At 39.2% G+C, this 26,015-nt stretch overlaps 1 protein-coding gene and 1 long non-coding RNA gene across 2 annotated transcripts in view; one reads left to right on the top strand and one right to left on the bottom strand.

The window, feature by feature from the left end:
• Positions 1-26,015, bottom strand: part of GRIP1 (glutamate receptor interacting protein 1) — a 395,387-nt gene that overhangs the window by 353,691 nt on the left and 15,681 nt on the right. The window lies entirely within an intron of this gene.
• On the top strand, positions 10,862-24,123 carry LOC106543604 (uncharacterized). The gene is made up of 3 exons (XR_001313165.2): positions 10,862-11,015; positions 12,318-12,394; positions 23,877-24,123. It is a non-coding gene; the product is annotated as an uncharacterized LOC106543604 (long non-coding RNA).

Raw genomic sequence — 26,015 nt, 5'->3', positions numbered from 1 at the left:
CTAATAGGAAGAAATTTAAAATGAATAACAATGGTTTTTGGAATCATCACAATGATCACAGCCTTAAGTAGGTATCATTAGTGGAGCAAATCTTAAATTTACATTACAGAGGAAAATATTTTGCAGCTTTTTAGTTCTAGAAAATTACTTCCTTTTTTAATTAGCAACATTATTATTAGAGGGGAGAAACATGTAATACACGCCATTGTTGAATATAACCAGATAGAGAAAATAAGATATGATCCATAATGGGCAAGAAACAAAGTAAATCACACAGATATATTGGTTGAATTTGTGCAAAATTGCTGGACCTATTTTTGAGCCTATCAACATATTAGAGAGAATGAATGTACTCATACATCAAGATAACACAATATTGAATTCTTTATAATTTATATATGCTAGAAAGTGACATCTCAAACAGATCTGACATGTATAATGAATATACTTCCCTCTTTTCGCTTCATTTGAAACTGTATGACTGCATGGAATATTGTATGAATGTCTGACAACCACTAAATATTAATGATCAGTTCTAATCAGTAAAAGAGTGTTCAAAACATGTATTTAAAACTATGAATTAATAATAAAGTACACAACAAAACTTAGCTTCTTAATATTATACAAAATTAACTATCTCACTTCAGTCAAGTTGAGGATAATTGGTTCTTTTGTTATTAAGGGGTTGCAAAAAAATGCAGAAGAATTCAGAACCCATTTTTTAAAAATAAAGTCAAAAAGCTTTGTTTTAATGCCTGCGTGTTGGTTAATGTCATCATTTTTGGAGATAAAACTTCTCTAAAATACTGAAAGAGGCAGAAATAGTAGTGATGGGTGGATTGAGAAATTGTGGGTGGCAATATAGCACTTAAAAGTGCATGAAGTCTGTAGAGGTTTCATTCCATAAATGATTTGATGATTCAGTACTCTCTCAATCCATTTGTATTATTAAATTCTACTGTTCTAACATCTGAATACATGATTAAAACACAGTCCAGTGGACAGGAATACTGTAAATTTTGCTTTATTTCAAAAATCAAATGCTCTGTGCCTAAAATTTCTCAATTAGATAAGATCTAAAAGTACTACACTCTTAAAAAGACAAAATATCAATTCTTTTCTATCAAGAATATGAATAGAAACAAATATTGCCATAGGAATGGGTCCTCTTTGTTGCAAAAAGAGTGAACAAATAGAGAACAGCTTAAATTAATGCATAAAAGGGATAAACCAAACAAATACTTGTATATTTAAATTCACCAATTGTTTGCTGTCAAATAACTCAGTGCATGCTTAAAGTGTTTTTTTAAAATGTTGAATATGGAATGTATTTTCCACTAGACATTAAACAGATTTCTTTTAAATTAACAATTTATGTTATTCTTATTCATATGTATCACATATTGTATAGTTGCAGCATTTTCAGTTGCATTTATTATGAAACATCTATTCCTTATAAAATACAATACATTATATAATCATCAAAGAATTGTTTTTTAGAAATGTACAAATATTAATAGTCAAAATACATTTGTAGTTCATTTATAAAATGTCAATATATTACAATTTAATAAAAGAACAAAGCTACATCCAAAATTAGATACACAAGATTTCCAGATAATTCCTTACATTTTTCCCAGATCTGGTTCAGAAAGTTCCTAAACACAGGGGAAGAAGAAATATTCCTGACTTGGTTTTGCCATGAGAAAGACATTTCTGGATACAATCCATGTACTATAAATTTAACTCTAAAAAATGGTATCTCACTGGAGTCCAGGCAAGTGACACAGAGCATAAAGCCAGATGCTCAATGTCAGCCTCTGCTTTGCTGCTGCTTCGGCTGTCATTGAAACGGGGAAGGGGGGCATGGTATCTGGGAGGGGAATCATTATGTGCTAGAGAAAGTTTCTAGTCGCTGATCTGACCACCTTACTGCACATGTGGAAGAAGGGAGTTTCCCGCCAAGGCCAACTGTCCAGCATTCCATCCTGATGAGACTTTTTGAAGTTATCTCCCACCTGACAGTTGGGTGCATTATAATTGGACTATGTGCAGGGGTACCAAAGGGAGGGGAGTGAATTCTACTTGATATTATCCGCTTTCGCGCCTAATTAACCAGACTCAGCTTTGCTTTGCAACTGTTCATTTATAATTAGTAAAAGTACACTTGATTTCAATTCAAATGGAGTCCAGTGGTTTATTTCCTGATTACTAAATGAAGTCAATGCTGACATTAAGCTGAGTCTCCTTTCGCACCCATCCCGGAGCTAAAAACTACCGAGGGGGGTGCCCTCACAAGAAGAAAAGAAATGTCTTTGCATGTAAGTGACCAGGAGGAAGAGGAGGGGACAGTGGCGGGACCATCTTTAACAGAAAGCCTGGCTGAACTAAGAGTGGAAGAACCTGCCGTTCGTCCCAGATGGACTTGGGGTGTGGGACAAAAAGAGGAGCCTGAGGAATTGGATACTGGAGTTACGAGAAGGAGGCCAAAGAAAAAATCAGCTGATTGGGGTGACACTGGAGAAGAAGATTACAAGCTTTCCCATGCCATGAGACTTCTTGAAGAAGCATGGACTGAACGTAGAAACCGTGGGAGAGCAGTGGAAAGGGAGCCGACAGAGGAATTTGAACAAAGGTACTCAATGCATAGTTTAAGGGAGAGTGAAGGGGCCGAGGGGGGTTGTGCGCAAGAAAACCCAGAACCAGCCTCCCCCCCTCCAGCTTGAGTCGTTCAAAGAGCAGGGGGGGCCTAGGCGACGCCGAATGGCAAAAGTCCCACACTTAACTGTAAAATATGATGGAGATCCCAAAAGCCTTGGGTTGTTTATCATTCAGGTGTGGAATTATATGGAAATCTATGGACCTGATTTAGAGACAGATGAAATGAAAGTGAGGATGGTGTTGATGGCCTTAGAGAAGAAGGCAGCCGAATGGATGGTCGGCCTACACAAATGCAATTCCCCTCTCCTGAGGAATTTTAATGAATTTATGGCAGCCATGAGAAGGAGGTTCGATGACCCTTTGACCGAACGACGTGGCCGCCTGAAATTTATGGCTCTGAATCAGGGAAACAAAACTGTGCCAGATTATGTCCAGGAATTTCAGGAGTGGTCAGCTTATATGAGGGGGTGGTCGGAAGAGGCTTTGCTGGATCAGTTTGCTGAGGGATTGAATGAAAAAATATACCAATAGTGCATAAACAGACGCCTTCCCCATCGTTTAACCGTTTGGTATGAGCATGCTGCAGACGTGGAGTTGGACTTAGCCAGGCTTCAATGCATGAAAGAGGGAGATGTGGAGAAATCCCCCCCCAGCAGTCCCAAAAAAACCCTCCCGCCCCAGGAGTGAGGGCAGAGGAGGTTTCACAGGCAAAGCCAAGCCTTTCACTTGTTTCCGCTGTGGGAAGGAAGGCCATCGCGCTGCGAATTGCCGTGTAAAATTGCCTCAGGCCTCCCCACCCCCCCCCCACCCCCGGAGAGAGGGAAAAGCAGTGAAAACTCCAGGCAAGAGAAGGGAGGCTGCATTCGCTGCTGAGAATGTTCCCCAGCACTTCCAGCCGGAGGAGGAGGGAGGCGTGAGCCCCAGCTCGTCTGACGAATTGGATGAGGAAGAGTCTCATCGCTGGGTAAGTTCCAGAAAGGGCCCCATGCTTATCCCAATTGAGATGAGTGCCATCTTCTGGCGCAACTGAGAAACTTTTAGCTCTCCTTGATTCAGGCTGTTCCCGCTGCATGATAAGCCCTGAAATGGTGGAGAAACTAGGCTTAAAATTGAGGACTTTGAAAACCCCTATTGTTTTTTGCCAAATTGATGGTTCTATTGTGGGAGGCGGCCCTCCTCATTTTTCTACTGAGCCCATAGAGATGAAAATGGGGACCCATCTGGAGTTAATAACTTTTGTTGTGGCACCTGGGATGGACCGGCCCCTTATTTTGGGACTCCCCTGGGTCGTAGATGGAACGCTCACATTAACTGGAGAAAGGGTTGGTTACGAATTCGCACGAACACACCCCCTGAACGGAAGGTTGAGACTTCAGATTCTGCCGCTACTAACCCCACATTGGCAGCCAGGGGGCAGGAGAGAATCGAAGGGGAAGAAAGAATTCCAAATTCTTCTGATAAATTACCCCCCCACACACACACACACACAGGCCCACTGATTGCACCATTGATATTTTACCTGGGGTGAAGCTTCCAAAGCCCCAGATATATTCAATGTCCCCTAGGGAAATGGAGGAAATGAGAAAATTCATCGATAAGAACTTGGAGAGGGGGTTCATTGAACCGGTGAGACCCAAGGTAGCGGCTCCTGTACTATTCAGAGAGAAAAAAGATGGCTCCCTGAGATTATGTGTTAATTTCAAAAACCTGAACGCGATATCATCTCAGAACCTCTACCCGTTGCCACTGATGAAGGACATGCTGACCCAACTTGGGAAGGGCCGCATTTTTACTAAGTTGGACTTAAGGGAGGCATATTATAGAGTCAGAATTAAAGAGGGGGACGAATGGAAAACTGCTTTCAACTGTCTCCTTGGCTGTTTCCAATTTCGTGTGATGCCGTTTGGCCTACAAGGGGGGGGGGGGCAACAGTCTTCATGCAGCTAATTAATGAGGTTTTACAAGACCATTTTTACAAGGGCGTCATCGTATGTTTAGATGATATCCTTATTTACACAAAATCACGTGAAGAACACGTGAAGCTGGTTCGTACTGTGCTGAAGAAACTTTGGGCAGCTGAACTTTACGCCAAATTGTCCAAGTGAGAATTCCATCAGGAGAAGGTTGACTACCTGGGCTATCGCATCTCCCACGAGGGTGTTGAAATGGACCCCGCTAAGGTAAAAGCAGTCACCGAGTGGGAGGCCCCTCGTACACGCAGGCAATTGCAAAAATGTTTGGGTTTTGCTAATTTGTATTGCCAGTTCATCCCCTCTTTTGCTAAGATAGTTCTTCCCATAACTAACCTTCTGAAGTCTATAGGTGGGGCGAAACCCAAGCCTAGCAAGCCGCTGGATTGGACCATGGAATGCCAAGCTGTATTTTTTCTGTATTTTTAAAAATATTTTAAATGTTTTTATATTGTTGTAAGCCGCCCAGAGTCCCTAGGGAGTGGGCAGCATACAAATCCTATTAATTTTAAAATTTGTCCGGCTCCAGCTGCCTAAGCACCTCAACCGGGTTTACCCTGTTTTCCATGTTAACCTCCTGAAGCCTGTCTGCACTTCGTCGTTGAGGCCACCTCTCCCTCCTCCGCCTGCTCCGCTTTTGGTTGAGGGTGAGCAACATTTTGAGGTCCGTGAGATTTTAGACTTTCGTAAGCGCCGGAACCGTATCCAGTACCTGGTGGCTTGGAAGCATTTCCCACCTTCTCACACTGAATGAGTTGATGGGTCCCATGTTCGAGCACCTCGTCTGCTCCGTAAATTCTACTCTGCTTATCCTGACAAGCCCTGATTTTGGACATTCTCCTTATTTTCCTTTTTCTTGTTTTTCTTCCCTCCCCCTTTCCCTTTTTCGTGTCTTGTTGTCTGTCTGTTTGTGTTCTTTTCGTTTCTGCAGGTCTGACCACCCTTTTCTGGAGGAGGGCCGGATGTCAGCCTCTGTTTTGCTGCTGCTTCGGCTGTCATTGAAACGGGGAAGGGGGGCATGGTATCTGGGAGGGGAATCATTATGTGCTAGAGAAAGTTTCTAGTCGCTGATCTGACCACCTTACTGCACATGTGGAAGAAGGGAGTTTCCCGCCAAGGCCAACTGTCCAGCATTCCATCCTGATGAGACTTTTTGAAGTTATCTCCCACCTGACAGTTGGGTGCATTATAATTGGACTATGTACAGGGGTGCCAAGGGGGGGGGATTGAATTGTACTTGATATTATCCGCTTTCGCGCCTAGTTAACCAGACCCAGCTTTGCTTTGCAACTGTTCATTTATAATTAGTAAAAGTACACTTGATTTCAATTCAAATGGAGTCCAGTGGTTTCTTTCCTGATTACTAAATGAAGTCAATGCTGACACTCAACTTGCTTCTAGCATGGGAAACCTGTTCTTGTGAGATTTAAATTATCTCCCTGCTGAACATGCACAGGTGCCAAACTTTCCTTAAGATTTGTTGGTCAGTTCATTGTCTTGCTTCTTGCCCCAAAGCCATGCACTATATAGCATAGTACAGAGATCCCCAGAAGAATAGGGATGAGGTGCCAAGCGAGTGCCTGGGTAGCCTCCATTGCCCCACATCTGATCCTGAAGACATGACACTAAAAACAGCATCGTTTGCTTAACAACCATAATGATTTGCATAATGACCATTGCAAAAAAACCTGGGCACAACTCATTTAACCACATCACTTAGGGACAGAAGTTCCAATCCCAATTGTGGTTGTAAACTGAAGATTACCTGTGTATGGTTATGCTGCATAGTATTGTTAAGTTGTGGGGGGTGGGATTGTCTGAAACTAATAAACCATCAAGCATTCACAACTGCTACTAATTTTCATAATGCAATGTGAACAATATTCCAAAGTACACTTTCCTAAACTGATGCTTACCAAATGTGCTGAGACTTCAATTCCTAGAATCTACAATCAAGCAGAGTACTTTTCAGGGCACAAATTGAGGAAAGCTGTTATTAAGTCATTTATTACAAACAATAAACAGGAAAAAATAGAACAAAGCAAAGATAAGGTATGATTGTAATTTTAATATTCCACCTGTTTTAATAAAATCTTTTTGGAGTCGCTATGTAAATTCAGAAAGACAAAAGATAGCTTCCAAATTATTCACATCAATACGGTATTAATGGAACAGTCTCAACCCACGAGGAGATTTTGAGGATAATGTTAAAAACTTTCCTTGGATTCAACTGAGAACACCAGAGAAGTACAGATGTGCAAAATAACTTGAATGCAAATGTCCATAAAACACCTGTAATTTAGGAGCTTTGTTCAGAACTTAAAATGAAGCAACAAACTAACATTTTAAAGTACCATTGTTTCAATTACTCTATACTGTAAGGTGCTGGATTCAGCTTGAATAGTTTTTATTAAATTATACCTGACTTATTTATCATCTCAAATAATGCAATTCTTGAAGCATCAATTTTTTAAAAGAGCTTCAATGGAAGCTGATACATTTTTTAAAAACTACTCTCATTTTTTCATTTATCATTATTGGTGGCAGCTGGGGGTGAGAAAAGTTCAATATTGTATAAACTTATTCTAACTGTACTTTACATTGGCATCCTTCAGTCTCAAAAGACATGGTATTGTGCTCAGGAAAGAGGTCCTAATGCAGCATCTAGTGTGGCTAAAAAGTCCAATTCAGGAGTGGCAATCCCTTCCACACTGAGGGCAGATACATTCTGTCCCCTGCCCAGCCCCCAGATTTCGCTGGTTCTCGGACTGCCTCTTTGCCTCAGCCTGCCGAACAAGTGTCTCTTCAAATTGAAGAAGGCCATGCTGCGTCTTTAGCCTCCAAGCTGAACGATCAGAGGTCAAGATTTCCCAGCTGTTAATGTCCATTCCCAAGGCCTTTAGATCCCTCTTGCAGATATCCTTATATCGCAGCTGTGGTCTCCCTCTGGGGCATTTTCCCTGCACTAATTCTCCATACAGGAGAACCTTCGGAATCCGACCATCAGCCATTCCGACGACATGCCCAAACCAGCATAGACGTCACTGTTTCAATAGTGTATACATGCTAGAGATTCCAGCACATTCAAAGACTGCGCTATTTGGAACTTTGTCATGCCAGGTGATGCCAAGAATACGTTGGAGGCAGCACATATGAAAGGTGTTCAACTTTCTCTCCTGCCGTCCATAAAGGGCCCAAGACTCACTGCAGTACAAGAATGTGCTCAGGAAGCAGGCTCTACAGACCTGGATCTTTGTATGTTCCGTCAGCTTCTTACTAAGCCATACTCTCTTTGTAAGTCTGGAAAATGTGGTGGCCATTTTACCAATGCATTTATTCAGCTCAGTATCTAAAGAGAGAATGTCAGAGATAGTTGAGCCGAGGTACACAAAGTCATGGATGACCTCTAGTTCTTGTGCAGAGATTGTAATACAGGGAGGTAAATCCATGTTCTGACCCATGACTTGTGTTTTTTTCAGGCTGATTGTTAGTCCAAAGTCTTGGCAGGTCTTGCTAAAACAGTCCATAAGTTGTTGAGGGTCTTTGGCAGAGTGAGAAGTAATGGCACCATCGTCAGTGAAGAGGAAATCACGTAAGCATTTCAGCTGGACTTTAGACTTTGCTCTCAATCTAGAGAGATTAAAGAGTTTTCCGTCTGATCTGGTCCAGAGATAAATACCCTTGCAGTTCCAAAAGCATGTTTCACTATGTTAGCAAAAAAGATCCTGAATATAGTTGGTGTGAGGACGCAGCCCTGCTTCACTCCACTTCAAATATCAAAGGAATCTAATGTTAAGCTATCAAAGGCTACAGTGCCCTTCATTTCCTCATGAAAGGACCTGATGATGTTGAGGAGCTGTAGTGGACATCCAATCTTGGGGATAATTTTATACAGGCCGTCCCTACTAACCAAGTCAAAGGCCTTTGTAAGATCTATGAAGGCTATGAAAAGTGGCTGTCTTTGTTCCCTGCATTTCTCCTGCAACTGTCTAAGGGAAAATAGCATGTCAGTAGTAGACTTGTTGGCTTGGAATACACACTGTGAATCTGGATAGAGCACCTGGAGCCTCTTCAGTATGACACGGGAAAGCAGCTTCCCTACAACGCTAAGAAAAGAGATGCCACGGTAGTTGTTACAGTCATCCGTCGCCTTTGTTCTTATACAGTGTGGCGATATTTGCATCCTTCATGTCCTGCAGTACTCCACCTTCCCTCCAACAAAGACAGAAGATTTCATGTAGTTCAGTGGGAATGTTCTCTTTGCAGCACTTCAGAACTTCGGCAGTGATGTTATCTTTCCCGGGTGCTTTTCCGGAGGCAAGGGAATCCAGGGCCGCATTTAGTTCTTCTAAAGTTGGTTCACTATCAACATAGGCAGGCACTCAATGTTATTTAATGCTTCTTCAGTTACCACATTTTCTCTGGAATATAACTCAGAGTAATGCTGCACTCAGCGTGCCATCTGCTGTGCTCGGTCCTGGATAACCTCATCTGTAGCAGACTTCAGAGGGGCAGGTTTCTTCTGTGTTGGGCCTAAGGCCTGCTTGATGCCATCATACATTCCCTTGATGTTGCCTGTGTCAATTGCTATCTGGATCTGAGAGCAAAGCGACAGCCAATAATCATTAGCACATCTCCTGGCAGTCTGTTGGACTTTGCTACAAGCAGCTCACAGAACCTGTAGGTTGCACTCACTGAAACAGGCTTTATATGTAATTAGAGCTCTCCTTTTTTCTTCGATGGCTGGCGTCAGCTCCTCCGAACGGGCTTCAAATCAACCTGCTGTCTTTCTGGTCTCTTATCAAATACTGATAAGGCAGTGTTATAAACCGAATTCTTGAAATATCCCCATCATTGAGATGCATTTGCTTCAGCCGGGCCTTGGAGAGTTTCCTCGAGTGCTTGTGCAAATTCCTCCACTTTGCCCTGATTGTGGGTCTTGCTGATGTCGATTCATGGTCTTCCTTCCTTCAAGTGATGCAATCTCTTTGTTTGCAGTTTTATTCTGCTGCACACCAAGGAGTGGCCTGTATCGCAGTCAGCACCCTGATAGCTGTGTGTGATTGTAATACTGGGAAGGTTGGAGCACCTGGTAAGGATGAAGTCGAGCTGGTGCCAATGTTTTGATCTTGGATGTCTCCAAGAGATTCTGTGTTGAGACTTTGTTTTAAAGAATGTATTGCTGACGCAAAAAAGGTAGTAGCAGAAAAACTCCAGCAGGCTTTGGCCATTTACATTTATCTTCCCAACACCAAACTGACCTAAACAAGTAGGCCAAGAACTATAATCAGCTCCAACTCTGGCATTAAAATTGCCAAGGATAAACAGTGATTCTTTCTCAGGGATTTTGTTGATAGTAGCAGCCAGATTGTTGTAGAATTTGTCTTTGGATTTTACTGAAGATGATAGTCTGACAGCCTTGTCTCTTGGAGGGCAATGATGTCCATCTACAGTCTGCTCAGCTCCATGTCAATGACAGCTGTCTTATGTATGTCATCTATTTCTTGCAAATCGTCGGAAAGGCCGGGGGTCATTTTTTGAACATTCCAAGTGCCCAGCTTTAGGGCTAAAGTTTTCTTATAGTTGTTGCATGGTGCAGAGTTATTGATCTGCTTGTCGACTTTGACCCTAAACCCCGCGCACCCTGTGAGGTTAGCAGACTGTGGCAGAGCAGCACCTTACTGGCTGGGGGCTGCCCAGCTTAAGGTGGGTGGTAGCTGCCCAATGAGGTACAATGACCTTTCCCACCACCGAAAGTGGCCCCTGGCATCCTACTCTACACCAATCAATGAAGACTTATAACTGGTAACTGCCACTTTGTGTCATTTCAATGCTGTATGCAAAGCATGAGGCCTGGGTAGATTAATTGGGAGGACAGACTATTACCCAAGCAGCAGATCCCCTCTCCACATCGCTGAAATAGTCCAATGGAATGGCAGAGCTGATACAATTGGTTCCAGTTGCGCCACAGGAGTTACCAGAACGTGATTGTACACAGTCACAAACTGCTTCCAGGACTCCAGCTCCGGATTACTGTACTATGTACTGTACTAACTGGAAGGAAATTACACCATGAAATCTTTCCAGAGAAACAGTGACATCTGATCTGTACAAAGTTATCCATTGATTCAAAACAAGAGTTGAATATGAACTTCACCCCTCTCAAAACTCATGCTGCTATCAAATCCTGGGAGAAAGACTTCCTCATTTTCAGAAACATAGTGATATTTAATTATTTTTATAAAGTATCAGCTTATTTTTGGAGCAGTCATGACTTTTTATTCAAAAACAAAGGTTTTGATCTCATAATATCAGGTGACAATTCAATAGACTTTTATAATGGTGATGAGCTCACAGCAACTGCTTATGCAATCATGTGAAAAAGTGAGCAATATCCATTGGAATTTTTGACTTTTGATCTTACTTAATTTGATCTTAATTTCAACAATAGTGATAAGTAAAGGGGATATAAAACAGCAAATATCGTGCATCATTTATTTTATAATCCTTTGTGTAATTTAAATAAATGTATTACTTTTGTTTAGTATTATTCATGCACGGTAGTGCCTAAATAATATAAACTGTATCCATTCCTATGCAAGTCTTACTCGATATGTGATGATGCTTTATTATCTATCTTCACACACATCATTCTAAACTGTAAGACTTAGCAGCCAACAACTTCAGCAGTAAACAGGCCCACTCACATATGGTGAGTCTGTCCATGAGAGACTATGATTAATGAGCCGTCTGTGGCTAGATGAGCTTAATGTGAGATGTAAACATGAGATTCTAGGTTTATTTTCCTAGAGTAAAACAAGAAGAAACTATGGTTTGGTATTCATTTTTAGCTGCTTTGTTTCTGTTTTTTGGGGGGTGGTGGTGGGGGACAAAACCAATTCCTTGTTCACACATCTTGTTTAACTAATCAAGCCACAGATTTCCACTTACAGGAAGAACCAGAAGGCATATTTGCTCATAAACTGTTTTTGGGATTACATAAAAAAAGATTACGACCTGAAACCTAACTTTACATTTTAAGCTTGCAAATCGATGTTTCTGTATCTCACTTACATTTTTTCTATATATTTGCATTTTTTATTCTTTAATGCAATTTCCCATATACAATAGTTTCCCAGCTTCCACATGCTCTTCTTTAAAGAATGCTCAAGTGAGATACTAACCTTTATGCACGAATGGACTTTTTTTTTAATGGATTGATGTATTCAGATTGGGGTTGTTTAATTGTAGCTTTTATTTTTCTCAGTTGCTGATAGTGTAATTTTGTTGATTTCATAAGTTTCTCTTGGGACTGAGTAGAGAAAAATACTTGCCTACAGTATTCCATTTTAAATTCTTTTTGTTGAGACTTGCTACTGTATACTTTGTTCTTTCTGGATATGGTCAGATAGTATTTAATTTACAGAGCGGATTGTTTTTACCAAGGCAAGGAAATGCCTTCTGGTAGCTCCAAAAGAATAGCAGCTACATTTGTCCATCCTTGGGTATGTGGCTCTTATGATGAAAGGGGATATTGTAGCTACTGCTTCTGGTAATCTAGCAAACTACTAATGCAATAAATAACTAAATTTATAAAATGGTGCTTAATTTCAAGCATTGGTTTCATCCCACATACTGTTCTCCCTCAACTAAATGGTTCAGGAAGATTCCCTTTTTTCCTGTTAGGCAAGGATGTTGCCAGAAAAATTCTGCCAGAACTGATGACTTCCACCAGGTAATTGAAGTGCATGCACCTACACCATGTGAGTGAAACACTTCTGAATGTTTTCCTTATGTGTATGCTAAAAACTTTGTTAATTTAGTTCATGACATATGGAAGCTTATACAGAGGCTCATTTTCCTAGCTATTCCAAAATGCTTTCCTCCCAGTCCAACCGCTGGTCACTCTATGAGGCTGATATTCTCCTGACTAAACTACCCCCTCCCAAAAGGAAGTAGTTGCAGTTGAGTATCTGCTGTCTCCTGTAGTCCAAGCACAAATGGCCACAGAAGCATTCAGCTGAGTAGCCAGATGGGAGGGGATAATCTTTTTGAGCTCAGCAGGTAACTAACCTCCAAAGTCCTTCTCCATGCAAATTACAATGCCTGCATTTGAGATTTTTCTCACATATTTCCAGGAAAAACACTATTTTCAAGCCAGAACACCTTAGATAGACTTCAGTCTGCCTAGCAGTGGGCTGTTATGAAATGAAGGCTCCATTGGGAAGACATGAACTCAATAAATTTAAATTGTGGCATCCTTGAGCAGGAGGCTCTGTGGATGAGTCCATAGAGTGGCAGAAAATTCTCCATTCTGAACAAAAGCAAGATGAATATGGATATGGATAAGGATGTGTGCATATATGTAAGCATCAAATTTTGTATATATAAATATTGAAATCATTATATAAGAACTCTTTTCCTAATAGAAGCCAAATATAATCTAAAACTGCACTATTCCTCAAAAAGATCTTATGACACAGTTTGCAATTTTTTTCCAAATCAGAATTTTATATATGCAATAGCTTGAAATACTATTTTCAAAAACAGCTGAAAAAAGGAAGGTAAGTGGAGGTAGAGGAAACTGTCTCCAAAACAGCCATACAATTATTATGGTTAAATTATTATGTTTTTCTTTCTTTTCTTAGATTTCAAAAAATTATAGTTCAAAGAAGAAGAATGGTAGTGATTGGGAAATTGGGCTTCTTTAGAACCTCTGAAAAACACACTCCAGAAAAATATGAGAGAAAGAGAAGCCACTAATTGTTTCTCAGAAAAAGTAATCACAATGTATTTTTCTTATTTAATCTTAGGGAATGAGATAATTTTTGCAGCTGTTTTTAGAAAGTAGAATGGAAAAAGATCATATTGCTTTTTTAATTATTAGTTTATAATTATTGTTAGTCTTGTATTGTTACTTAGTCACTGGAACATCTATATTTTAATCTATTATTTCTCTAGAAATGTCAGTAAACAGCTGGCAAATCTTCTTTGGACTCGGGTGCCTTCATCAGTAAAAAAGATGCATTTCATATATATATATATATATACATACACATACACATACACATATACATATACATATACATATACATATACATATACATATACATATACACATACATACATACATACATACATACATATATTTGTGTGTGTGTATGTGTATGTGTATATGTATATGTATATATATATGTATATATATGTATATATATATGTGTGTGTGTATCTAAATTTGGCAGGACAGTACTGAAAAGAATAGCATAAGCAAATATTTAGTGCAATAGATTTTTATGAATTTATATTCATCTAGAATGCAAACAATTTAAAATATAGTATTATAGTAATTTGTTAATTAGTCCTGTATTTTTTTTTACTTTTTAACATTATGAGGAGCAAGGAACTGCTTTATATTACAAAATTCTACTCCATTAAAAGGCAAGTCAAGCCAGAAATACAAAATCGCCAAGGATCTAAGTTTGAAGTAAGACAAATGTTCAAAAAAAAGGAAGGAGAAAAGAAGGTCTACAGTTAGTAAACTAAAATTCCTATAGTTCTCAACAATTTCCTGCAGTCTGTTCAATGATCAGTTCAACCTAATGGACATAAATTAAGTTTGCTCACAGGTAAGCAGTTAGAGTATGGGAGCTTTAAAAAAGCTTCAGTGCATATTTAATATCAAGGCTGCCTACACTTTGAAAATGATTAGAACTGCTTTGCATCTAGCACTGAGTTCAACATTTCTTCATAATTCAACAAAATGGACTTTCTTCAGGCTTCTGAATGAGCTTGAAAAAAACTAGGACTTCTTTAAGTATTGTATTAAGTTTAGGCAGTAGACTTTAAAAAGCATCCTTTTTCAAGTTCATACTAAAACTTGAAGGGGCTGTGCAGAATACTGCTGGGTACAAAGCACTGTTAAAGTGAGCACAGCCCTAATTACCAAGGTAATGCCCAGGTTGGGGAGAAACAATTATAAGAAGGGTAATACCAAAGACAGTCCAATGCCGTGTGGTTGCATACATAATTAAGGGTATCACCACAATAAACTCTTAATCCAGATAAAATATTGCTGGGGAATATTCTACTCTAATTTAGGATATACGAAAATATCCACACTCCTACTATTTTCTATGAAAATTGGATGTGATAGAAAATAAAAGCTGTTTTCAAAACCAGAACTAATTCCAGTGATTCAGCACCAAAATAAAAAAAGGTTGCATTGAAGAAGAAGAAATATCTTAAGAGAATTGCCCAGATAATTTTAACATACTTAATAACACATTAAATAAAGCTCAAAGCTCAGGCCATTGCATAAGGGTAAAATACATCTCCCTTCACTCCTCATACTATAGTAATGTATGATAACACTTTAGTAAACTATGAGGGAATGAAAATTATACCGTGACAAGTGACTGAAAAAAGCTTTAACACATATATGACACTTGAATAATTTAGACTCATTAATGTGTAAAAAATACTAAAGAACGGTCTCATTGTTATACTTTAGTAGACAACCCATTCCCTCTTGGGTTATTACTTCAAAGATACTTCCTTACCTAAGCAGAAAAACAGTCAGAGCAAAAGCAATTTATTACTTCCTGCTGGCTTCCCCATTGAGTTTCCTTGTGGAAACAGGTAGGTAGCATCAGAAATCTTCCCTTCCCTTCCTTCCCATTCTCATTCTCCTTTCCCTCCCCTTCCCAGCAGGCAAGTAAATGGCTGCTGCTGGGTGGGGGAAGGAGCAAAAGATTTCGAGACAGGCTGGGAAACTGTCATGGAAAGTTGCAAATGAAGATTACATGAGTGCCGTAGCAGTGCAGCAGCTAGTAGCCCTGAAGTAGTCACAACTTCCCCAAATTTAGAAGACAATAGAGCTAGAAGGAACCTTGGAGGTCTTGTAGTCCAGCCTCCTGCTCAAGCAGGAGAACTTATACCATTGCAGACAAGTGACTATCTAGTTGTCTCTTCTTAAAAACATCCAATGATGGAGCACCCACGATTTCTGAAGGCAAGCTGTTCCGCTGGTTAATTGTCCTCACTGTTAGGAAGTTTCTCCTTAATTCCACGTTACTTCTCTCGTTGCTTAGTTTCCAAACATTGTTTCTTGTCCTGCCCTCTAGTGCTCTGGAGAATAATTTGACCCCCCTCTTCTTTGTGGCAACCCCTCAAATATTTGAATACTGCTATCATGTCACCCCTAATTCTCCTTTTCTTTAGACTAATCAAACCCAAAACCTGAAGCTGTTCTTCATATAGTTTAGTCTTCAGGTCTCTGATCATCTTAGTTGCTCTTCTTTGAACTTTTTCCAAAGTCTCAACATCTTTTTTGCAAGATGGCGATCAAAATTGCAGTATTCCAGGTGGGGGGGTCTCGCTGCTGCTGCTGTTACTGCCAGTTCACAACCCGTGTGCGTCAGATGCGCGCTGCCCACACATGCACTCTTCAATGTAAGTTGTTCTGCATGCATGCGCACAACAATTTACAGTGAAGTGCGCATGCGCAGTACCCAAAAATCCAAACTGGTGGCAGCCAAGTGGTGATCTTGATTTTGTGCCTCTGTTTATACAACCCAGGATTGTATTAGCTTTTTCGGCTGCTGCTGCACACTACTGGCTCACATTCAAGTGATCATCCATTAAGACTCCAAGGTCCCTCTCACAGTTACTGTTTTTGAGCTGGGTGTCACCTAATCAGTACTTATACCTTTGATTTTTCCTGCCTAAATGTACAACTTTGCTTTTCTCCACATTAAAATTCATTTTCTTGGATTGGGCCCATTGTTCAATTTTGTCAAGATCTTTTTGGATCCTGAGCTTGTCTTCTGGGGTGTTGCTTATTCCTGCCAGTTTAGTATCATCTGCAGATTTGATGAGTTCCCCTTCTATTTCCTCATCTAAATCATTAATGAAGATATTGAAAAATACTGGGCCTAAGACGGAGCCTTGTGGTACCTCACTGCTTACTTCTTTCCATGTGGATGTAGTACCATTAAGGACTACTCTTTGAGTATGGTTTGTCAGCCAGTTACAAATCCATCTGGTGGTGATGTTGTCTATTCCACATTTTTCTAGCTTATCAAGAAGTAAATTGTGGTTTGTCAAATGCCTTATTAAAATCTAAGTATACTATGTCCACAGCATTTCACTGATCTACTAATTTAGTGACTTTATCAAAGAATGAAATAAGATTGGTTTGGCATGATCTGTTTTTAACAAGCCCATGATAGCTACTGGTTATAACTTTATTTGCTTCTAATTGTTCGCAGATATATTTTTTAAATTATCTTTTCCAGGATCTTCCCAGGTATTGATGTTAGACTGATTGGTCTATAGTTTTCTCCTTTCTTGAAGGTGGAAACCACATCAGCCCTTTTCCAATTCTCAGGTACTTCCCAGTGTTCCAGGATTTTTGAAAGATATGGTACAGTGCAGTGGTAGAATTCATTTTTTTTACTACCGGTTCTGTGGGTGTGGCTTTGTGAGCATGGCTTGGTGGATGTGGCAGGGGAAAGATACTGTAAAATCTCCATTCCCACCCCACTCCAAGGGAAGGTTACTGCAAAAACCCCATTTCCTCCCAATCAGTTGGGACTTGGGAGGCAGAGAATAGATGGGGGCATGACCACTCAGAGGTGGTATTTACCGGTTCTCTGAACTACTCAAAATTTCAGCTACCGGTTCTCCAGAACTGGTCAGAACCTGCTGAATACCCACCTCTGATACAGTAGTTCTGAGATAACATCTACCAACTCCTTCAGAACTCTGGGATGTAATCTGTCAGGTCCCAGTGATAGTCTAGGTCAGATAGGTTTCATTCTCTTGGGAGTTATGCATGGGTCCTAGATTTTGGACACATTTTATAAGTTAGCTCATTTGACGTACCTTGGTTCAAAAGTCATATGTTGCACTGTTTTACCAGTGACGTGCGGTGAGGTTTATGGCTGGTGAGGCACTGACACAGTGGTGGGTTTCAAATTTTTTTAGATTTGTGGACTTCAACTCCCAGAATTCCACAGCCAGGCATGCTCAGTTCCGATTTAAAGCGACAGCATTTGTTTTTCTCCTTTGCGAAAAAATTTCCTTCATTCTTTTTCTTCTCCCCCCCCTCCTTCCTCCCTCTCTCCTTCTCCCTTCACAGAGAAGTTGGATTGGACTATCTCTCCTACCCCCTTCCCTCTCTCACTCTCTCTCTCTCAAACAAACACAAAGACAGAAGTTGGATTGGAGCTGATCCAAGCCTTTGATTGCAGGCGGAGCCACATTGCCTTTTCAAACTTGTAATCAGTGAAGTTGGGCTTATATAGTTTTATCCAGCTGTGTGTGTGTGTGTTTGTGTGTGTTTGTGTGTGTGTTTGAAAAGGCAAAGTAGCTCTGCCTGCAATCAAATTACACTTGGGGAGGGATCTACACTTGAGGATGAAGTTTGAATTCCTCCCCCTCCCTCTGACCCACACATACCTTTTCCAGCTGTTTCAGAGAGGATTTCAACTCTGCTCTTGCCTGTCATCATGAAAATCATCTAGAGTCATCTAGTCTGACTTTAGCCGTTTTATGATCACTCGAGCAGAGTTAAGCAAGGGTTAAAAGCCTAAAAATTCCTGAGGAGGCACATCGTTCTCCTGCCTCCTCCAGTAGAGGGTACTTTTTTAGAGGCTTTTTTAAACAGTTAAGCAGAGTCAGCCACGGTGACTCTGGCAGCAACTAGCTCAGCCTGACCTGAGCTCTTGCCTTTTTCCTTTTGCATTTTTTTTTCTTTTCATGATGACAGTGGTGAGGCTCTACCTCCCCTGCCTCCCCTGACTGCACGTCCCCGTGTTTTACCCAATTAAAGCTCATGATAGGAGTTTTAGTAGTGTATATAGATTAGGAGTGTCAAATAATCAATTTACCTTTCATTTATTGTAGCATCTCTTGAAAACAGCACATTTTTTAAAAAAATAAATAAATAAAATTCTCCTACAAAGTGGTTTTATCTCTTACAAGTCCAGTTTGACTTCTAACAATTTCATAGACACACCATCATCATTTTCTAAGTAATCATACAGAAGTGATTTGCCATTGCCTTCTTTTGGAATTCTTTTTTTTCTCCCAGCTCTGTTGTACCCTGGAGATTTCTTATGGAGTACTGAGCCATATTTAGCTTAGCTTTCAACAACAGACAAGGTCAGCCAGGTGTCACCTGCTGACTCCACAAAATGGTCTTTCATTAAATTATGGGTAATCACAACTAGATTGTGTCAATCTACCTCAGAGTACAACCCAACATAAAATGTCAATCAAAAAGAGCAAAGTATTCATCAGTGCTTATAAATAGTGTCATATAGAAAGTGATGGGTTCTTAAGAATGATAATTTGTTAAACTCAGTCCTAATTAGATATACCAATCTTTGCCTTTAAAGACTTTTTTAAATGCAACTGATGAGAGAAATCGTAAAAACAAACATAAAATACAATTTCACCTATTCCTCCTGGGATTTCCATCCTATTTAAATAGCATTTTCACAGAAGGAATTTCTTCAGGATTTCAAGAGTTAACTTCTTCTCTATACTTGTCACAATCCAAAAAATTATCTTCTTCCTTCCTTTTAATAAAATGCGTCTGATTTGGGCTTCAAGAAAAGTATCTTTTGTTGCTTAATCTGTTTTATGTGAATGGAGACTCCATTAGAAATCATCTCTTACCCAATTCAATGCTGTTCCTTAGAAAAAAGATAAGGAATGGGTATCTTGGAATGCACACGCCTTTCTTTCATCCTTCCTTTTTTTTAAAGAATAATAAAAAACAAATGCTTAGTTTCTTCTCTTGCTCAATTCAGAGCTGGAGGAGAGCTAGCCTAGATCAATCCTTTCCCATAAAAAGAGGAAAATGAAGGACGTAGTTTTCAAACATAGCATGAGTAGTTCCTGGCTAGTTTCCAAAGTCAAAATCTCCAACTCTCTTCAACTAAACTTAGCCTGGTAACAGAAATTGTGGAAGTTGCACACTAAAAAACAAGAGGGCACCCTATCATCTATTCTAACTTCACCACTGACACCAGGCCTAGGGCTTTGGTACTGTACAATATAAGTTTTTAAATTTGACCTATAAATCTGTGACATCAGGCAAGGGTAAAGCTGGTACTGTAATGAAATATGAGTATCTTCAGAACATTTATATAATCTATCTTTCCTTTCTTAAATTCTCGGTCCAGGGAGATATGGATTTGCATATGTCATATCCTCATTTATTAGGTTTTATACGGCATCCATCCTCAACCCCCAACTCCATTTTTATGCAGTCTATCTTGACTATCGGGGAGCAATTGAGCTTTATTCTTACTTGGAAATCATCAGGCATATGTAGCATTTATACAGTAGTTGCATTTCATCTCAAAATTGTTTTATTATATGTGAACTACTTTGCATTTTTAGAATAAAAAGCAAGACAGAAATACTGTTTACAGCATTTACATAACTTAATGCATAGGCAGTTGAATTATAATTTCTACTAGTATATAATTATATTGTTTTTCCTGAAAACAACCCTGAGATAACAAGATAATAGTAACTTATCTTAGTATATCTTAATATATTGTTCCAATATCAGTAATACATCTATATTTTACTTGATTGTAGAATATTCAAAACTTAATAAATCTGTTCATGATTGTTAATGGCAAATTAATGACATGCCATACTAATTAGTCTCTAATCTCACTGGGGGGAATGTGAACTGTACATATCAGACAGAAATATTATTCAGCCAGAAGTGTTTTTCTCTTGCAGTTTTTCAGATGAGAAAAATCTCAATAAAATATTCTCAATTCACTGCTTCCACAAAAACATGTCTTCATTATAACACTGTGTTTGTCTAATAAAAATGCATCCAACCAGAAATGGTCAAAAGATCATAGCTGTTAGAAAACAAAACTACAGACTACTCTCTATAAACATACACATTTCAAAATTCTACTGAATATTTACATATTTGAAGATATATCTGCACATTGTACCAGTTATAGGCTATTTATTTACTACATATCTTACCTGAACTTTTATAATGAAATATAACTTGAGCCATTGATTTCAATGGTACTATGCAACAAAATACATCTTGAGGAATTTAACGACTTCCTTCCTTCCTTCCTTCCTTCCTTCCTTCCTTCCGATAATATATATAGTTCAATTAAATCATGCACACAGAGAGCTCTGCAACTTCACATCCATGATGAAAACTACTATAAGCATATTTTGTAATACTGCAGAGAGTAAAACAACAAAAATAAAACATAGACTTCAAATCTGGAAAGTACCAGCAAAGGTACTAGAAATGAATGGTTAGAATTTTCACTTATATTTGTGTGTGAGAGAAGCACTTGTGTCAGAGATGGGGAACTTGTGTTCGGGCAATAATTGCTCAATGTGATATTTCCAAAAGGCAATATTGTATTTGTGAACAGTTACATTGTAGTAGCAAAAAGAGAGATGGAGGGAGAGAGAGAGAAAGAGAGAGAGAGAATTGTTCTCCATGGAAAAAGAAGAATAGACCCATCTAAGTTTGACCATTTGAAAAGTGGCCAAAATTCATTTCTAGAGAAAGTGGAAGTAGGGAAATGGCAGGGGAAGTCAACAACCCGTAGCAATATGAGGGACGGAATAGCCAGAGATAGTTCTGTCAGAGGGCGTAAGAGCTGACAGCTGCTAGCTTCCTCATTAAACTAAAAGGACAACAGTGAAGGTAATTACCAAGAGCTTTAGCATCTGGCTTAGTGCATTTGCTTAACTTGCATACCCGTTAGATAAGGAAGAATTAGATTATTAGTCAAATTTGATTCAAACTATTCTCAGAAAACACCTCTAGGTAAAGAAGTTAATAATTTTTTTTACTTGAAATAAAAAATAGTCTTTCTATTATGGAGGAAAGGGAGGGGGGAAACAGGAAAAAAGTGGCAGCGCTGGAGAGTTTTAAGAGACTTTTTAAAAAGAAGTAGCTGATTATTGTTCTGTCACACTAAAGAAAAGAGTGAGGAACCATGTGTACAATTTAAGATCGCTGGTTGTGTTGTTTCCCCCCTCAAATCTGCTTTAGAAGCAGCTAATGAAATATTTATATGCTAAACAAAAACAGTTGGGATGTGCATATTGAATGTGCATTTCAAAATTATTTGCAAAGCATCCGATATAAAAATTGATGTTCAATATCTTCTTTGTTACTATTATTTTTATCATCTTAAAACAAGAGGTGTTGCCACAATGTTCAAGTTGGGTTACTTTTTATTTTTATAAATGGTCTATCTTTGGAGACCGTTAGTTCAAATACAGCAGAAAAGCTATTAAATGGAATATATATTTCCAATACAAAGAGAACTTTATTGGCCACCAATTTGCTTCCTAAATATAATTCCAGATTATTGTTTGGATCTGTTTCAAAGGCTCAGAGCTTGAAAATAGGATACATGAAGAATATCTACTCCAATATAAACTTTTTTAATTAAGATCTTTGCCAGTGGCAATGCTCAAAGCAGAGACAGAGATGCAGAATACAGAGGGAGAAAGCATTTTAAATCACAGCATTTCACTTGCCAAATTATCTCGTTCACTTCCATGAGCAAGTTTCCATAGATTTATAAAAATATTAGAAGACCCATGCAGGATCAGTCCAAAGTTCTACATGAACTTTATCAGACTTAGAATCCTCCAATGTGAAACTCAATGCCTAGAATTAGCAACAGTTAAACAAACTAATGGTTTCTAGGACTGAATATTGGTTAGGGAAGCCTGTCTTATATAGTTTAGCATTCTGTTCCCATCACGACAAAGACAAAACTCCTGACCAGGTTACCATACACTCTCCTGTTCTTATTTCCTTGCAAATGGTATTGTCTCCGAGTTACTACCTTCTATAAGTCTGCCTAGTCTTATTTTAAAATTGTCTATGTTACCAGTAATCATAGTTTCACTGTGTGCTATGCATAATTACATTGGTATATGTGGATTAGCTGATACTTAAAATGAATGTCTGTGAGCCAGTTATCCACTTGAATCTCTTGTAATCTGATAAGGGCTGGACTACCGCCATATATTTTGTGAACATTTTGAGTGGTATCAATAGTCCAGAAGACCCCCCTAACTGGAATGCCTGAATTCCTGCAACCGAGCTGAACAATTCTTTATGGAGGTAATAAGAATATGGAAATATTCATCTCTTAAATCCCTCATGAGCTGATGTTGATAAGGCCCTTCTACCCTTTTCCCAGGGGACCAGTACGACCTGCCCCAGCCACACCTTACAGGCTTAAAACTAAAAATAATGGCTATTAATATAAAAATCAAATTAAGCAAATATAAAGCATTAAACCTCCCCCCCCTCTCTCTCTCTGAAGGACTGCAGCCTCTTTTCCTCATAGTAGCTTCTAATGTGTCCTTCTCTCCAGCACTTTGATTTTTCTCTACCTGCTGGGGACTACATTTCCCAGCAATCCCATCCAGGACTCCTTCCTTCCCTAATTTCAGGGAAGAGGCACTAACCAGCCAGCCTATCAGGAAATGCCGCTAAGGGAGCAGGCTACATGGGCAACATTTTCAATGCAGTTGCAGGATTCTAGGCTGTGCCAAACCAAGCAGATCTGTGAAAAGCTATGGCACCTGACAAAGAAGTGGCAGTACAATCTGCTACTTGCTTGGCTGCACTGATTTGTTGTTTTGACAAGCAAAAATCCTTGGCCTAGAATAGAGTTGTGGATCACTTATTGTCAAAAAGAGGGAGAAAGAAACTATCTTCAGAGACACATCTTTAAAAGCTGACAGCCTGCTAAACAGGTACCTGGCACACAATTTGAAATAGTTGGATTGGTGCTATACAGACACAACAGCCCATGACAAAAAATTTCCATCTCTCTGTGTCAATCTGTGCCATATGGCTTCCAGACCAAGTCTTCCCTGAGGCTGCATTAGCCACAAGTGAATTCAGCATCGGGTACTGGAAGGGAAAGGTGTTTTTGCTATAATTTATATCAACTTTTCAGTTTCTTATTAATCACTGGTATAGGTGCCAGTTTTTTCAGATTTCACCTTTGGCCTTCAACTTCAATAGTTGTTAAGATTCTTGAAATGCATATTCTCAATGTACTTACTGCTTGAAAAACAAAATATAGTGTGCAGCCAACTGCACCTCTCCTATTTTGGAGGTTCAAAGCATTTGCAAATTGAAGTAGCTGTTCTACATAATGTTGGTTACCTTCAACTTTATTTTTTTTCCTTTAGGAAATAAAAAGGCCACTGTCTTGCTCTACCAGGCTATTTACCTGGCCATTGGACTCCATGTTTCCTCTGCTGCCTTGCCATGAAAAATTGCCCAACTAGCCTCCAAATTATGGCCATCCAAGTAATCTCAAAAAGAGCTGATCATCTCTCTCTGTTTCCATCACTACTGAATCCTGTCTCTTCTACTGGCCTAAATCACCTTCCAAAGTACCACTGGTAACCCGATTCAGTCTGCATACCATCTTCCCCATACTCAAAGTCTTCCCTAATAATGAACCCAAGATCCAAACATCCACTCTGGCACCAAAACAAACAAAGCTGATTTCATAATGACTGACCTCATAATAAATTGGAAGGATATTCTGAAGATCATCACTGAATTTTGACTGGTGTTTTCCCCATTTGAAGAGGGATCTTATTTTTCCTCAATACTGTGAATGTGTAATAATGTCCTGTGGGTGGTTGAGCAGTCATAAATGACTATCCTGGGGCTGTTATACTGACCAACAGAGGAATTTAGTCATGAGATGTAATGAGATGATTAATAAGGTGCTGCTGGTTGTGCTGATAACTGGTCAGCTGTATGAATTTACATATTAGATCTTAATACAATGCAATTTATCCCCACTCTATGACAGTACTGATGGGTGTGTGTCTCTATTTGCTTTTTATAAGAGTCAAAATAATGGGCTCTGGGATTTTAGAAGGTCATGCCCCATTCTGTCCAATCCAAAAACATTCTAGATCCTTGATGGCAAGCAGAAAATACAGGAGTGTTGAATCAGTTGGATGACCTAGCCTTGCAAGGAGCATCATTTATATTTAGTTTAAGGTTTGTAATAAATCTAGTGGGTTTATCTCAGCACTGAAAATTCAGTTTAAATTTCACAGATTCATCTGGCAGAAAGCTTTCAAAGAAAAAGTCTTGGCAGCTAACAATTTGGGGAGCTTTGTGGCAGCTTTTACACATGGGAACTGTCCCAGTGATTTCACTGAGATCAGGTTTATTTGTTAGTTTACTGATTATTTCAATTCATGTGGCCATCCTTTTGAAATTTATAACTGAGTAGCTAGTAGCTACTTATCTGTATAAAATAACAGATAAGAGAAACAATGCGTACATAATTGAAAGCTGAGGTAAAAACAAATCAATTTAAACATCTTTTAAGACCTTATGGAAGATCAGCAGGCTCGGAGACAATGTAAATTTGTGGGAGAGAATAATGTTCCAAATGTTAGGCACCATGACAGAAAGAAACGTTATCCTGGGTACTGAGATGGCACTCCCTAAGTATATGGGACCAAGAGCATTCCTCTACCAGTTCTAATGGGACAGGAAAATGTAATTGGAAAAAGGCAATATCTCAAATACTTTTGTTCTATGAAGGGCTTTATAGGTAGCTACCAGCAGTTTAAATTGAACTCAGACAAATATAGGCAATCAATATTTTTCACAGAGCAGAAGTTTAACATGTAGTGATTGAGAAGCATGTATCACTGGATCAAACCTTAGTTTCTTGAGGTCATTCTTAACAGCATAACCAAACACCTCTAAACCTCTTTGTCTTTCGGTGCTGTCTCTTCAGACCCCAATGTTCTTCAGAGCTGAGAATAGGAGGTTTCAGACTCAACTCAGAATCTGTTATGTCTATGGCAGGAATGATTAGGCTTCTTTTTGCATTCATATGATTGGGAGGCCCTGACCAAACAAACAGCTTGTTCATTGGGATGTTTTCTCCAATCCTCTTCTTTAAGAATGAGTGACTAGGCCATGATATCACAGTTCACTGGGATAAGAAACATTAGAGGAGAAAGAATGGTTGTTTATGAGAAGTTATGAGAAGTTACTGCAGCATGACCTGTTGTGGAAGGTTGTTCTGAAACCAGGAAAAGCCCGTCTCTGATTTCCCTTTCTGATGCAGAGTCTTTCATCTTTCCACAACAGCAATGAATCTAAACAGCATGTACAAGACAGCCTAGAGTTCAAACAAAATAGCAAGGCCAGGCATAAAACTGAAAATACAAAAGTAGAGGCAAGACCATTACAAAAGAGAGTTCTTAAAACTATAGGAGGGGGGAAATGTGAGAGATTTAGAAAAACTCTGCCTTAATTATGCTAAATATAAGTTCAACTGGGAA

This window comes from Thamnophis sirtalis, unplaced genomic scaffold (assembly GCF_051295495.1).
Source record: "Thamnophis sirtalis isolate CommonGarterSnake01/CBP01778 unplaced genomic scaffold, rThaSir2_p1.2 scaffold_9, whole genome shotgun sequence".
Taxonomy (NCBI): domain Eukaryota; kingdom Metazoa; phylum Chordata; class Lepidosauria; order Squamata; family Natricidae; genus Thamnophis; species Thamnophis sirtalis.
This window is presented reverse-complemented; position numbering and strand designations above follow the sequence as displayed.